The sequence below is a fragment of the Macaca thibetana genome, chromosome 6 (assembly GCF_024542745.1).
Source record: "Macaca thibetana thibetana isolate TM-01 chromosome 6, ASM2454274v1, whole genome shotgun sequence".
In the NCBI taxonomy this organism is placed as follows: Eukaryota; Metazoa; Chordata; class Mammalia; order Primates; family Cercopithecidae; genus Macaca; species Macaca thibetana.
In genome coordinates this window covers 6,373,696-6,391,012 of record NC_065583.1, presented here as the reverse complement: position 1 = coordinate 6,391,012, position 17,317 = coordinate 6,373,696, and positions in this window count along the sequence as shown.

Genomic DNA, 17,317 nt, shown 5'->3' with positions numbered 1-17,317 from the left:
GCAAAAGAACAGAAATTATAACAAACTGTCTCTCAGACCACAGTGCAATCAAACTAGAACTCAGGACTAAGAAACTCAATCAAAACCGCTCAACTACATGGAAACTGAACAACCTGCTCCTGAATGACTACTAGGTACATAACAAAATAAAGGCAGAAATAAAGATGTTCTTTGAAACCAATGAGAATAAAGAAATACAACATACCAGAATCTCTTGGACACATTTAAAGCAGTGTGTAGAGGGAAATTTATAGCACTAAATGCCCACAAGAGAAAGCAAGAAAGATCTAAAATTGACACCCTAGCATCACAATTAAAAGAACCGGAGAAGCAAGAGCAAACACATTCAAAAGCTAGCAGAAGGCAAGAAATAACTAAGATCAGAGCAGAACTGAAGGAGATAGAGACACAAAAAACCATCCAAAAAATCAATGAATCCAGGAGCTGGTTTTTTGAAAAGATCAACAAAATTGATAGACTGCTAGCAAGACTAATAAAGAAGAAAAGAGAGAAGAATCAAATAGACGCAATAAAAATGATAAAGGGGATATCACCACTGACCCCACAGAAATACAAACTACCATCAGAGAATACTACAAACACCTCTACGCAAACCAACTAGAAAACCTAGAAGAAATGGATAATTTCCTGGACACTTACACTCTTCCAAGACTAAACCAGTAAGAAGTTGAATCCCTGAAGAGACCAATAGCAGGCTCTGAAATTGAAGCAATAATTAATAGCCTACCAACCAATAAAAGTCCAGGACCAGATGGATTCACGGCCGAATTCTACCAGAGGTACAAGGAGGAGCTGGTACCATTCCTTCTGAAACTATTCCAATCAATAGAAAAAGAGGGAATTCTCCATAACTCATTTTATGAGGCCAACATCATCCTGATACAAAGTCTGGCAGAGATACAACCAAAAAAAGAGAATTTTAGACCAATATCCCTGATGAACATCGATGCAAAAATCCTCAATAAAATGCTGGCAAACCGAATCCAGCAGCACATCAAAAAGTTTACCCACCATGATCAAGTGGGCTTCATCCCTGGGATGCAAGGCTGGTTCAACATAAGAAAATCAATACACATAATCCAGCATATAAACAGAACCAAAGACAAAAACCACATGATTATCTCAATAGATGCAGAAAAGGCCTTTGACAAAATTTAACAGTCCTTCATGCTAAAAACTCTCAATAAATTTGGTATTGATGGAACGTATCTCAAAATAATAAGAGCTATTTATGACAAACCCACAGCCAATATTGTACTGAATGGGCAAAAACTGGAAGCATTCCCTTTGAAAACTGGCACAAGACAGGGATGCCCTCTCTCACCACTCCTATTCAACATAGTGTTGGAAGTTCTGGCTAGGGCAATCAGGCAAGAGAAAGAAATAAAGGGCATTCAGTTAGGAAAAGAAGAAGTCAAATTGTCCCTCTTTGCAGATGATATGATTGTATATTTAGAAAACTCCATTGTCTCAGCCCAAAATCTCCTTAAGCTGATAAGCAACTTCAGCAAAGTCTCAGGATACAAAATTAATGTGCAAAAAATCACAGGCATTCTTATACACCAGTAACAGACAAACAGAGAGTCAAATCATGAATGAACTCCCATTCACAATTGCTTCAAAGAGAATAAAATACCTAGGAATCCAACTTACAAGGGATGTAAAGGACCTCTTCAAGGAGAACTACAAACCACTGCTCAGTGAAATAAAAGAGGACACAAACAAATGGAAGAACATACCAAGCTCATGGATAGGAAGAATCAATATTGTGAAAATGGCCATACTGTCCAAGGTAATTTATAGATTCAATGCCAATCCCATTAAGCTACCAATGACTTTCTTCACAGAATTGGAAAAAATTGCTTTAAAGTTCACATGGAACCAAAAAAGACCCCGCATTGCCAAGACAATCCTAAGCCAAAAGAACAAAGCTGGAGGCATCACACTACCTGACTTCCAACTATACTACAAGGCTACAGTAACCAAAACAGCATGGTACTGTTACCAAAACAGAGATATAGACCAATGGAACAGAACAGAGCCCTCAGAAATAATACTACACATCTACAGCCATTCAAACCTGACAAAAACAAGAAATGGGGAAGGGATTCCCTATTTAATAAACGGTGCTGGGAAAATTTGCTAGCCATAAGTAGAAAGCTGAAACTGGATCCTTTCCTTACTCCTTATACGAAAATTAATTCAAGATGGATTAGAGACTTAAATGTTAGACCTAAAACCATAAAAACCCTAGAAGGAAACTTAGGTAATACCATTCAGGACATAGGCATGGGCAAGGACTTCATGTTTAAAACACCAAAAGCAATGGCAACAAAAGCCAAAATTGACAAATGGGATCTAATTAAACTAAAGAGCTTCTGCACAGCAAAAGAAACTACCATCAGAGTGAACAGGCAACCTACAGAATGGGAGAAAATTTTTGCAATCTACTCATCTGACAAAGGGCTAATATCCAGAACCTACAAAGAACTCAAACAAATTTACAAGAAAAAAACAAACAACCCCATCAAAAAGTGGGCAAAGGATACGAACAGACACTTCTCAAAAGAAGACATTCATGCAGCCAACAGACACATGAAAAAATGCTTATCATCACTCGCCATCAGAGAAATGCAAATCAAAACCACAATGAGATACCATCTCACACCAGTTAGAATGGCAATCATTAAAAAATCAGGAAACAACAGGTGCTGGAGAGATGTGGAGAAATAGGAACACTTTTACACTGTTGGTGGGACTGTAAACTAGTTCAACCATTGCAGTGTGGAGATTCCTCAGGGACCTAGATCTAGAAATACCATTTGACCCAGCCATCCCATTACTGGGGATATACCCAAAGGATAGTAAATCATGTTGCTATAAAGACACATGCACACCTATGTTTATTGCGACACTATTCACAATAGCAAAGACTTGGAATCAACCCAAATGTCCATCAGTAACAGACTGGATTAAGAAAATGTGGCACATATACACCATGGAATACTATGCAGCCATAAAAAAGGATGAGTTCATGTCCTTTGTAGGGACATGGATGCAGCTGGGAACCATCATTCTCAGTAAACTATCGCAAGAACAGAAAACCAAACACTGCATGTTCTCACTCATAGGTGGGAATTGAACAATGAGATCACTTGGACACAGGAAGGGGAACATCACACACCGGGGCCTACTGTGGGGAGTGGGGAAGGGGGAGGTATAGCATTAGGAGATAGACCTAATGTAAATGACGAGTTAATGGGTACAGCACACCAACATGGCACATGTATACACACGTAACAAACCTGCACATTGTGCCCATGTACCCTAGAACTTAAAGTATAATAATAATTTTTAAAAAGATAGATGCACCACTAGCCAGGCTAATTTAAAAAAGAGAGAGAAGATCCAAATAAACATAATCAGAAATAACAAAAAGGACATTACCACTGACCCCACAGAAATACAAAAATTCCTAAGAGACTACTATGAACACCACTAGACACACAAGTTAAAAAACCTAGAAAAAATGGGTAAATTTCTGAAACAAAACCTCCCATGATCAAACCAGGAAGAAACTGAATTCCTGAACAGACTGATAAGTTTCAAAATTGAATGAGTAATAAAAAGTCTGCCAACCAGAAAAAGCCTAAGAACAGATAGATTCAAAGACAAATCCTACCAGATGTACAAAGAAGAGCTAGTACCATTCCTACTGAAGCTATTCCAAAAAATTGAGAAGGGACTCCCCACTAATTCATTCTATGAGGCCAACATCATTCTGATGCCAAAATTTGACAGAGACACTCACAGAAAAAGAAAACTTCATGTCAATATCCTTGATGAACACAGATGCAAAAATCCTCAACAAAATGCTAACAAACTGAATCCAGCAGCACATCAAAAAGCTAATCCACCACAATCTAGTAGTCTTTATCTCTGGAATGCAAGTTTGGTTCAACATATGCAAATCAATAAATCAATAACATAAACAGAACTAAAAACAACAACCGCATGGTCATCTCAATATATGCAGAAAAAGCTTTCAATGAAACTCAACATCCCTTCATGTTAAAAATTCTCAACAAACTATAAATTGAAGGAAAATACTTCAAAATAATAAAACTCATCTATGACAAACGCACAGCCTACATCCTATGAAATGGGCAAAAGCTGGAAGCATTCTCTTTGAAAACTGAAACAAGACAAGGATGCTCTCTCTCACCACTCCTATTCAACATAGTACTAGAAGTCCTAGCCAGTGTAATCAGGCAAGAGACAGAAATGAAAGGCATCCAAATAGAAATAGAGGAAGTCAAGCTATCCCTGTTTGCAGAAGATGTGATTCTATACCTAAAAAACCCCATAATCTCTGTCCAAAAGCTGCTTGATCTTATAAACAACTTCAGCAAAGTTTCAAAATACAACAATCAAAGTACAAAAATCAGTAGCATTCCTATACACCAACAACATCCAAACTGAGAGCCAAATCAAGAAATGCAGTCCCTTTCACAGTTACCACTGAAAGAATAAAATGCCTAAGAATACAGCTAACCAGAAAGATGAAAGATCTCTATAATGAGAATTACAAAACGCTACTCAAAGATATCAGAGGTTACATAAACAAATGGAAAATTATTCCATGCTCATGGATAAGAAGAATCAATACATGTTTAAATGACCATACTGCCCAAAGGAATTTATAGATTCAATGCTATTCCTATCAAACTACCAATGATATTCTCCACAGAATTTTTTTAAAAATTAAAATTCATATGGAACCAAAAAATAACCTAAATAGCCACGCAATCCTAAGCAAAAAGAACAAAGCAGGAGGTATCACCTTACCTGACTTGAAACTATACTATAAGCCTACGGTAACCAAAACAGTATGGTAGTGGTACAAAAACAGACACATAAAACAATGGAACAGAATAAAGAGACAAGAAATAATGCTGCACACCTAAAACCATCTTGCCTTTGACAAAGTCTACAAAAGTAAGCAATGGGGAAAGGGCTGCCTATTTGATAAATGGTGCTGGGATAACTGGCTAGCCATATGCAGATGATTAAAACTGCACCCCTTCCTTTCACCATATACAAAAATCAATTCAAGATGGATTAAAAACTGAAATGTAAAATGTAAAACTATAAAAACTCTGGACAATAACCTAGGAAACACTATTTTGGACATAGAACCTCAAAAATTTCTTGATGCAGATACCAAAAGCTATTGCAACAAAAAACAAAGATTGACAAATGAGACCTAATTAAACTAAAGAGCTTCTGCACAGCAAGATAAACTATGAACAGAGTAAACAGACAACCTACAGAATGGGAGAAAATATTTACAAACTATGCATCCAACAAAATTCTAATATCCAGAATCTTTAAGGAACTTAAGCAAATTAACAAGCAAAAAACAAACAATCCTCTAAAAAAGTGGGCAAAGAACGTGAACAGATACTTTTCAAAAGAAGACATACATGTGACCAACAAGCATGTGAAAAAATGCTCAATATCACTAATCATTAGAGAAATGCAAATCAAAATCACAATGAGATATCATCTCACACCAGTTAGAATGGCTAGCAGTAAAAAGTCAAAAAATAAGAGATGCTGAAGAAGTTGCAGAAAAAAAGGGACACTTATACACTGCTGGTGGGAATGTAAATTAGTTCAGCCATTGTGAAAAGCAGTTTGGTGGTTTCTCAAAGAGCTAAAAACAGAACTACTATTTGACACAGCAATTCCATTACTGGGTGTATAGATATCCAAAGGAATATAAATCATTCTACCATAAAGACACATGCACACATATGTTCATTACAACACTATTCACAATAACAAAGACATGAAATCAACCTGAATGCTCATCGACAGTAGACTGGACAAAGAAAATGTGGTACATATACACCATACAGTACTATGCAGCCAACAAGAAGAATGAGGTCATGTGCTTTGGGGCAACCTGGTTGAAGCTAGAGGCCATTATCCTAAGCAAATTAACACAGAAACAAAATAAAATAAAGACCACATGTTCTCACTTTTACATGGGAGCTAAACATTGAGTACACATGGACACAAAGAAGGGAACAACAGATACTGGAGCATCCTTAAGAAGAAGGGTGAGGATGGAAAAACTACCTTATTACCTGAATCCTTAAGAAGGGTGAAGATGGAAAAAACAGCTTATTACCTGGGTGATAAAATAATCTGTAAACCAAACGCCTGTGACATACAACGTACCCATATAGCAAACCTTCCTATGTATGCCTGAACCTAAAGTAAAAGTTAAAAGAAAAAGATAAAGAAATGGTCAACTAAATATGAATTAGCAAAGCACTAACTGCATGTTTTTATAGGAGTGTTTTTTAAATATAATTTCGATTTTTCTTAAGAGTGTTAAAAATTCAAAAGTCACTGCCCTGTGTTAGCCTGCTTCCCCAAACAAAAAAAAACCTTTTTTTTTTTTTTTTTTTTTTTTTTTTTTTGAGATGGAGTCTTGCACTCTCACCCAGGCTGGAGTGCAGTGGCTCCATTTCAGCTCACTGCAAGCTCCACTTCCCAGGTTCACGCCATTCTCCTGCCTCAGCCTCCCGAGTAGCTGGGACTACAAGTGCCCACCACCACACCCGGCTAATTTTTTTTTTTGTATTTTTAGTAGAGATGGGGTTTCACCATGTTTGCCAGGATGGTCTTGATCTCCTGACCCTGTGATCCGTCCGCCTTGGCCTCCCAAAGTCCCCAAACAAAAATTTTAATGCATAAGAATTGAAACCGGCCGGGCGCGGTGGCTCAAGCCTGTAATCCCAGCACTTTGGGAGGCCGAGACGGGCGGATCACGAGGTCAGGAGATCGAGACCATCCTGGCTAACATGGGGAAACCCCGTCTCTACTAGAAAATACAAAAAACTAGCCGGGCGAGGTGGCGGCGCCTGTAGTCCCAGCTACTGGGGAGGCTGAGGCAGGAGAATGGCGGGAACCCGGGAGGCGGAGCTTGCAGTGAGCTGAGATCCGGCCACTGCACTCCAGCCTGGGCGGCAGAGCGAGACTCCGTCTCAAAAAAAAAAAAAAAAAGAATTGAAACCACCCTGCTAGAGACTGAATGTTTGTGCACCCCAAAATTTATATGTTAAAACCTAATACCCAATGTGTTAGTATTTGGAGATAGGCCTTTGGGGGGTGATTAGATCATAAGAGTGGGGTCACCTTCTCTGTCTTCTTAACAAATGGGATTAATCACCTTATAAATAAGATCCCAGAAAGCTCCCTCACCCCTTCCACCATGTGTGGCTATAGCAAGAAAAGCAGCCACCTATAAACCATGAAGCAGACCCTCGCCAGACAGCAAATCTGCCAGCAGCTTGATCTTGGACTTCCCAGCCTCCAGAACTGTAAGTAATAAATTTCTGTTGTTTATAAACTCCCCAGTCTATCATATCCTGTCATAGCAGTCCAAACAGACTAAGGCTCACCCTATGTAAAGAGGAGGAAATAGTTTACTAAGCAGTTAAATGAGAGACAGAGAGAAAGTGTGTGTGTGTGTGTGTGTGTGTGTGTGTGTGTGTGTGTGTGTGTACTCATGGGCCTACAGGTTTCCACCTATATGCACATATGTTTTGCATACACACATCATATTACATAGACTGCTTAGATATAACCAAACTCTTCTCAGTAGGGCATTGGGGAAGTAAAGCATACATAGGAAGACCTGGGGCACTGCCAAAGCTCTAGTTCTAACTTCTTTTCTTCACCTGATTCTGGCTTCCAGTCCACTTTTTCATCCCACTCTGATCCATATCCATACTCCCTACTCCAGACCAATCACTTCCTTGTGGAAAAGGGAGCTGATATGTTAATTATGTGAGAATCATGATCTCTTTTAAGTGAGAAAGTTTTTAATTCCTCAGAGGGTCTTCATTGATACCACCTACCTTGAAACATAGCACGTTCCTTTTGTGATATCTGTACAGCTCCATCACTGTCTACCCTGTGTCCAAGCCACTTTGCCCTGCTAATGAATCACAAAACCCACACTATGAGATGAGCCCAGGGCTAATGGCTGGGTCTTTTCTGGGTAGCTCATGAGACTTTTGACCAAAACAGCTTAGTGAAAGGGTATCTCAAACACTGGCCCTATCCTTATTAATTATGTGTTCTTAGACAAATCACTTTGCACCCTGAGCTACAATGTTCTCACTCCAAAATGGAGACAAGAACCGCTATGTTGCAAGGCTGTTGTGAGCATTGAATGATTATGGAAGCAATGTACTAGAATATAGATTTGCCAGATAAATTTAACACTTTGATTGTTGAAATTTTTTAAACCTCAGCTTCTTTTCTTTCAAGCATTGTCAAATCAGTTGGGATATTTTCTGTGTTCTTGAGAGTTTTTACTTTCTACCAAAAAAAGTTTTTAAAAAATCATGATTACTTACTAAAAGTTTTCTAATTTTTTCTTGACAGATAATATTATCTAATGCCTGCTGTTCTTGATGTATTATGTAGAGCACCTGGTATTTTTCTCCACCTAAAAGAGTATATTTGAGGCACTTTTCAACCTTTTATCATTCATTCTCCCTCTTAAAATCTTTAACAAACTCTTTAAAACAACAAAAAAATCGTTTTCTCTTTCTTTTCCATGGTTCTTACCTTATAATTTGAACACATACTTAAGCAGGTTTCTAGTCTCATCTTATGCCACAAGACGGAAATTAAAGTGGAAAAGTGCAATTAACAGGGCTCCATTTCACCATCTACTTGCTGAGTGACACGCAAGTAGATGAGGGCTTGCAAGTCACCTAGCCCTCAGCTGCTGTAAAATGAGCAAAACCACCAATACCTCCCAGGATTTGTGTGAGGACTCAATGACATTCTGGAAGAAAAAACACACTCTGGAAATTGTTCTGTACATGTGCTCTCCTGTACTTGCCAATCTTCCCAGGAGGCCAGGGAGTCCTAAGCAGAGAAAAGCAGGGTTTTGCACAGAAGCATAATGTGGGAAATGCAGGGCCCACAATCCCTGCGGTTATTTATATCTATAACCTCTAAGGTTGGAGAGCTGGCTCCACACAGAAATGCTATCTTTACTAGTGTCATACTCAACACTTCTCCAGCACTGCAGACCTTTCTGGAGAAGCAGTTTAGACTTAAACCAGTTGGGAAGGAGACCCTGCAGCTACTACACGACAAGAATTTCATTCCAAACGTTCTGAGCCCTGCTCTGGGCCAAACCCTGTGCCTGACACATGAGCTACAGAGAGGAAAAAGAGACAGGCCTTCAATCATCTTATCCCCGACATATGTGTAGGACTTGTCTATATGTTAGGCATCTCCTAGGTGCTGGGGATGCAACAGAGAGGAAAACAAACAAACAAACAAACAACAAACAGGTGCTTGCTCTCATGAAGCTTACATTTTCACAGACACAGACAGTGAAAGGGAAAAACATTTTAAAGATGATTTTAGAAAGTAAAAAGTATTAAGAAGAAAACAAAATGAGGTCATATAATAAAAAGGGATGCCGAGTTATTCTGATGGATGACCAGGGATGGGCTCCCTTTGGAGGTGATATTTGAGAGATGAGAATCAGTATGAAAATAAATTAGTGATACTATTGAGAGTTTGGCCAAAGGATGGAAAATGGGAAAGGAGTACAACTTTTTTTATTGTTATTATTTTTTGAGACAGAGTCTCCCTCTGTTGCCCAGGATACAGTGCAGTGGTTCAATCTCGGCTCACTGAAATTTCCACCTCCTAGGTTCAAGTGATTCTCCTGCCTCAACCTCCCTAGTAGCTGGGACTACAGGTGCGTGCCACCACACCCGGCTAATTTTTGTATTTTTTCTTTTTTTAGTAGAGACAGGGTTTCACCATATTGGCCAGGCTGGTCTTGAACTCCTAACCTTGTGATTCACCTGCCTCAGCCTCCCAAAGTGCTGGGATTACAGGTGTGAGCCACTGCACCCAGACCTGGCCGGAGTACAACATTTTTAAGTAACTAGTATGTGCTAGGGACCATGCTATGTTGACGTTTTCACTTATTTAATCTTCCCAAGCCACCATGGCAGCAACTATGCCAACTGTGGTCACCAGTGCCAAGAGCAATAGATGGCACACAATGAGGACACTAATAAAAACAGAGTGAATGAAAATGAGGATGAATGAGATAGAATTTATCAATCCCATTTTATAAACAAGGAAGTTGAGGCTCTAAGAGGTTGGGTTTTTCAAGGCCACACAGCTACAGATCACGGAGCTAGAATAGTTGATCCTTGGCCTGTCTTTAAAATGTCTGATATTTTGTTTTGTTAAATAAAATGAGAATTTATTTACTAATACTTTATTTAGAATTACTTATGTTTGTAAAGTGAGATCAGACTGTGAATTTTCTTTCTCATACTACCCTTGTCAATTTGACAGCAAGGTCTCTTCAGGCTCATAAAACATTGATTTGATTTTCCTATATTGCTATATGTTATTGGTTATTCTGCAAAGTAGAGATGGCCCGCTGTTGACTATTTGGTGCAAACCACCTATAGAATCCTTCCAAACAAATGTTTATTAAGCAGAGGAGGTGGTTTTGACTATTACTATCATTAGAATGTGAATGTTTGGCCCTTCCAGGTCAAATTCTGACTTATAAGGACATACAAATGAAAATAAATCTCCTTTTCTGAATCAAGTTTTTGAACAGTAGTCTGTTTATTCAATTAGTGTTTACTAAACATCTATTACATGTCAGGCACTATTCTAGGCACCCTGAATACAGCAATAAGCAAAACAGAAAAAAGATTTCCTGCCCCGGTGGTGTTTATATTCTACTGAAGGGAGACAGACAGTATGCAAAGAAGTAAAAAATAAACATGGTTAGAAGGTTCTGACAATCTACAGAAATAAGGCAGGGAAGGGAAATAAGAAGTGTGAGGCAGAAGAAGGGTTGCATTTGTTTTTGTTTGTTTGTTTTGTTTTGTTTTGTTTTGTTTTTGAGACAGAGTCTCACTGTTGTCACCCAGGCTAGAGTGCAATGGCATAATCTCAGCTCACTGTAACCTCCACCTCCTGGGTTCCAGCAATTTTCCTACCTCAGCCTCCCAAGTAGCTGAGATTACAGGTGCTTGCCACCACGTCCAGCTAATTTTTGTACTTTTAGTAGAGACGGGGTTTTACCATGTTGGCCAGGCTGGTCTCGAACTCCTTAACTCAGGTGATCCACCCACCTCGGCCTCCCAAAGTGCTGGGATTACAGGAGTGAGCCACCGCACCCAGCCAGGGTTGTACTTTTAAACAGATTAATCAGAGAAGGCTACTCCAAAAAGTTGACATTTAGGCAGCGAATTGAAGGAAGGAAGTATTGCAGAGAAAGAGAAGGCATAAACAAAGTCTAGAAATGGAAGCATGTGTGTCACATTTCAGGAACAGGAAGGAGTTCAGCATGGCTAGAAGATAAAGGACTAGAAAGTTCCAGGCCCTTGTTCTTCCATTAAAACACTGAATTAACGACAACATACAGACCTAATCACTTTGTGAGAACTACAAAAATCTATTCAGAAGCTTCCGCAACTAAGAAAACCACTAATCAAGAAAAACTTCACCTGAAGTGATAGGAAATGTTGTCTTTTGCTCGCCCTTCCTCCTTCCCTACTCATTATAGCATGGCATGCTATAGTATGAGGAAAGCTGCCCAGCTCCCAAGCTCCTGCTTTGAGATGGAAGAAAAATTTGGAACTCACGCAACGTTCTGCTTTACAACATTGTCTGAGGGCTGCTCTAGAGACAAGTTGCTGTCTCACCTGACTTTAAGGACTCATGGGAATAGTAGCATAGTTTGAATACCAGATTGTAGGTTGCTGAAAGCAGCAGTGGGTGCCATAATGTGTTAGAACTGCAGGGAATCTGGAGTCCTGTGGGCACCAGGGAGCAAAACATTATGGGCAGAAGAATAAAATAGCAACCCCAGGCTTCTGAGAAGAAGTAGGGATAACTTTCTTGGGAAAATTAAGACATTTAAAGCAGTAAATTATTGTTACCAGGAACTGAAATAAAAGCATATGTACAAGACACATCCCTAGAAAATATCTGAAGGGACACACAGCCTATATGTCATGAAGATCTTCCTCTGCACAGAACTAGTCCATAAAGACTGGAAGAGGCAGTTGTTTTTTCAAATGCCCAAATCTCAACAAAAAAAAATGATCGTAAAGCACACAAAGGAACAAGGAAACATGGCCCACTGAAAAGAATAAAATAAATCTCCAGATACAGGCCCTACAGAAAATGCAGGTCTCTGAGACACTTGACAAAGAATGTAAAACAACTTTCTTAGAGATACTCAAAAGCTAAATGAGAACACAGATAGATGACTAAATGGAATCAGGAAAATAATACACAAGCAAAATAATACCATCAATAAAAAGATAGAAACTACTTTTTTAAGTACCAAACAAAAATTCTAGAGCTGAACAATGCAGTAACTGAATTTAAAAATATACTAAAAGAGTTCAACAGCAGGCTCGATAAAGCAGAATGAACTCGAAGATGAGTCACTTCATATTACCAAGTCAGAGAAGAGAAAAAAATGAAGGGAAGTGTAAAGAGCCTAAGCAAGTTATATGACATCATTGTATACATTATGGAAGCCCCAGAAAAAGAAGAGAGAAAGAAAGGGACAGAGAGCTTATGTGAATGATGGCCAAAAACTTCCCAAATTTGAGGATAGAAATGAATGTACTAATACAAGCTCAGGGAAGTCTAACAGGAAAAGTCCTAAGAGACCCACATCAAACACAACATAGTCAAACTGTTGAAAGTCAAACAAAAAAGAATCTTGAAAGTAGAGAGAAAAGCAACTTATTATATACAAGCCTCTACAAGGTTATTAGCAAATTTCTCACCATAAACCTCAAAGGTAAGAAGGCAATGAGATAATACATTCAAAGTACTGAAAGAAAAAAAAAAGTCAATCAAGAATACTATATTTGACAAAAATGTCCTTCAAAAACGAAGGAGAAATTAAGACTTTCCCAAATAAACAAAAGCTGAGGGAGTTTATTACCACTAGAGTTGTGTTAGTCAGATGGTGAAAATGATAATGAAAATGATAATGGTAATGGTAATGGTAATGGGTTAATCTCCACCATACAGTCAAGTGTTGCTTAACAACAGGGATACATCCTGAGAAATGTATCGTCAGGCAATTCTGTCAGCAAGTATAATAGAATGTACTTATACAAACCCAGATAGTATAGCCTACTACACACCTGGGCTCTATGGGGTAGCCTAGTGCTCTTAGGCTACAAATCTGTACAGCATACTAGGGGCAATTGTAACACAATGGTATTTGTGTATCTAAATATATTTAAACAGAAAAGGTACAGTAAAATTATGGTACAAAAGACAAAAACATGTTACATGTGTATAGGGCATTTACCTTAAGTGGAGCTTACAGGACTGAAAGTTGCTCTGAGTGAGTGAGTGAGTGGTGAGTTAATACGAAGACCTAGGACATTACCGTACCCTACTGTGGACTTCATAAACACTGTGCACTTACTCTACACTAAATTTACAAAGAAAATTTCTTTCTTAAATAGTAACAACTTTATCTTACTCCAACTTTTTAGTTTATAAACTTTTCAATTTACGTTTTACTTTTACGTTTTTGTAATAACACTCAGCTTAAAACACAACCACATTGTACAGCTAAACAAAAATATTTTCTTTCTTTACATCTTCATGCTATAAGCTTTTTATACTTAATTTTTTTTTTTTTACTTTCTAAACATTTTCTTAAAAACTAAGACATAAACACATACATTAGCCTAGTCCTACATAGGGTCAGGATAATCAATATCACTTTATTCTGCCTCCACATCTTGTCCTACTGGAAAGGGCACTAACCTGTATAAAGTTGTCACCTCCTATGGTAACAATACCGTCTTCTGGACTATCTCTTGAAGGACTTGCCTGAAGCTCTTTTATAGTTAACTGTTAAAAAAAAAAAATGAGAGAAACTCTTCCTATGTTGCCCAGGCTGGTCTTGACTCTTAGCTTAAAGGAGTTCTTTCCATCCCAAGTAGCTAGGATTATAGGCACATGTCACCAAACCTTATATAACATTTATTATATAAGTAGAAGAAGTACATTCTAGCACCTGTTGTTTCCTGACTTTTTAATGATCGCCATTCTAACTGATGTGAGATGGTATCTCATTGTGGTTTTGATTTGCATTTCTCTGATGGCCAGTGGTGATGAGCATTTTTTCATGTGTCTGTTGGCTGTATGAATGTCTTCTTTTGAGAAATGTCTGTTCATATCCTTTGCCCACTTTTTGATGGGGTTCTTTGTTTTTTTCTTGTAAATTTGTTTGAGTTCTTTGTAAGTTCTGGATATTAGCCCTTTGTCAGATGAGTAGATTGCAAAAATTTTCTCCCATTCTGTAGGTTGCCTGTTCACTCTGATGGTAGTTTCTTTTGCTGTGCAGAAGCTCTTTAGTTTAATTAGATGCCATTTGTCAATTTTGGCTTTTGTTGCCATTGCTTTTGGTGTTTTAGACATGAAGTCCTTGCCCATGCCTATGTCTTGAATGGAGAGGATGTGGATAAATAGGAACACTTTTACACTGTTGGTGGGATTGTAAACTAGTTCAACCATTATGGACAACAGTATGGCGATTCCTCAAGGATCTAGAACTAGAAGTACCATATGACCCAGCCATCCCATTACTGGGTATATACCCAAAGGATTATAAATCATGCTGCTATAAAGACACATGCATACGTATGTTTATTGCGGCACTATTCACAATAGCAAAGATTTGGAATCAACCCAAATGTCCATCAGTGACAGACTGGATTAAGAAAATGTGGCACATATACACCGTGGAACACTATGCAGCCATAAAAAAGGATGAGTTCATGTCCTTTGTAGGGACATGGATGCAGCTGGAAACCATCATTCTCAGCAAACTATCGCAAGAACAGAAAACCAAACACCACATGTTCTCACTCATAGGTGGGAACTGAACAATGAGATCCCTTGGACTCGGGAAGGGGAACATCACACACCAGGGCCTATCATGGGGAGGGGGCAGGGGGGAGGGGGGAGGGATTGCATTGGGAGTTATACCTGATGTAAATGACAAGTTGATGGGTGCTGACGAGTTGATGGGTGCAGCACACCAACATGGCACAAGTATACATATGTAACAAACCTGCACGTTATGCACATGTACCCTAGAACTTAAAGTATAATAATAAAAAAGAAAAAAAATCATTAAGGGTAAAGGCCCAAAAAAAAATTAAAATTAAAAGAAAATTATGATCTCTCTCTCTATATATATGTATACATATATACACATATAGTCATTCAACTTTAAATTGCCTTTTGATTGAGATATATGTGCTTGATTGTGATTAATATGCATGTGTTTGTTTCTGCAAGCAAGATTTTTCAAATAAAGTGTTTCAAAGGACAGAAAAAAAAGTACATTCTAAAATAACAATAAAAAGTATAGTGTGGTAAATACATAAACTAGCAACATATTTATTATCATAATCAAGTATCATGTACTGTACAAAATTATGTGTGTTATACTTTCATACTACCAACAGTTGCATAGGTTTGTTTGCATAGTAGATTTGTTTAAACACCATAAACACATGAGTAATGCTGTGCTATGATTTTTAAGTGGCTGCAATATCACTAGACAATAGGACTTTTTCAGCTCCATTATAATCTCATGGGACCACTGTTGTATATGTGGTCCATCACTGACCAAACACTGTTATGTGGTGCATGACTGTATATAATTAACTTTTGAAAGTTAACAACAACAAAAATAACCTAATTTTAAAATGGGCAAAGAATTCGAATGGACATTTCTCCAGAGATAATATATAATGTCCAACAAGCATATTTAAAGATGCATCACTTATCATCCAGAAAATATAAATCAAAATCAAAACCAACAAACAATGACTTGTTACCTCACACTCATTAGTGCAACTTCTATCAAAACACACAGACAGAGAAAGAGAGAGCAAGAGAGAATAACAAGTGTTGGCAAGGATGTGGAGATCTTTGCCTTGGAGTACTTGTATGTTGTTGGTGGGAATGTAAAATGATGCAGTCACTAGGCTAAATAGTATGGCAGTTCCTCAAAAAATTAAAAGCAGAATTACGAAATGATTCAGTAATTCCAAGTCTGGATTTATATTTAAAATAATTAAAAACAGGATCATGAAGAGATAGTTGCACATCTATGTTTACAGCAGAACTATTCACAATAGCTGACAGTGGAAGCAACTCAACTGTCTATCAGTGGATGAATTGATAAACAAAATGTAGTATACATGGACAATAGAAGATGATTTAGCCTCAAGATAAAAAGAATCCAATGTTCATCTACCATGTGGATGAACCTTGAGGACATTATGCTAAGTGAAATAATCCAGTAACAGGAAGACAAATACTGTATGGTTTCATTTATATGAGATATCTACACTTACAGAAACAGGAAGTCGAATTCTGGTTGCCAGAGGCTGGGGATAGGGAAATGAGAAGTCGTTGTTCAGTTTTGCAAGATGAAAGCATTTTGGAAATCTGTGACACAACCATGTGAATACACTTAACACTAATAACTGTACACTTAGAAATTGTTAAGATGGTAAATTTTATATTATGTGCTTTTTATTATGACATACACACACACACACAAAATAAACCTGAGCCTAAGGAAAAGGAAGCATTTCCTCACAGCCATTTACATAGTGAATAACAGAACCCAGGTTCAAATCCAGGTTTGTCTAACATCTCAGTTAAGGATTCCTTCTGCTGTACAACAGTGTTTTAGCTTTATATGTTAAAAAGTAATCTTAAGAGACCTATAGTGGCTACATTAATATAGGGAAAAATAGGCTGATAGAACTGAAAAGACAAAAAATTTAATAATTTTAGTTGGAATTTTCAATGCTTCTCTCTCTGTAACTGATAAAATAATAAGACCAACTTGACCTAATTGACATAATAGAACACTTCTCCTAACAATACGAAAGTGTATTCTTTTCAATCACATATGGAATATTCTCCAAGATAAATGATATACTAAGCCATAAAATGTGCTTCCATAAATTTTAAAATTGGAAATTATACAAAGTATGTTTTCTGACCGTAATGAAATTAAATTAGAAATCAACAGAAGAAAGTAATCTAGAAAATTCTCAAATACTTGGACATGAAACAATGCACTTCTAAGAAATGCACAGGGCAAAGAAGAAATTACAAGAGAAATAAAAAA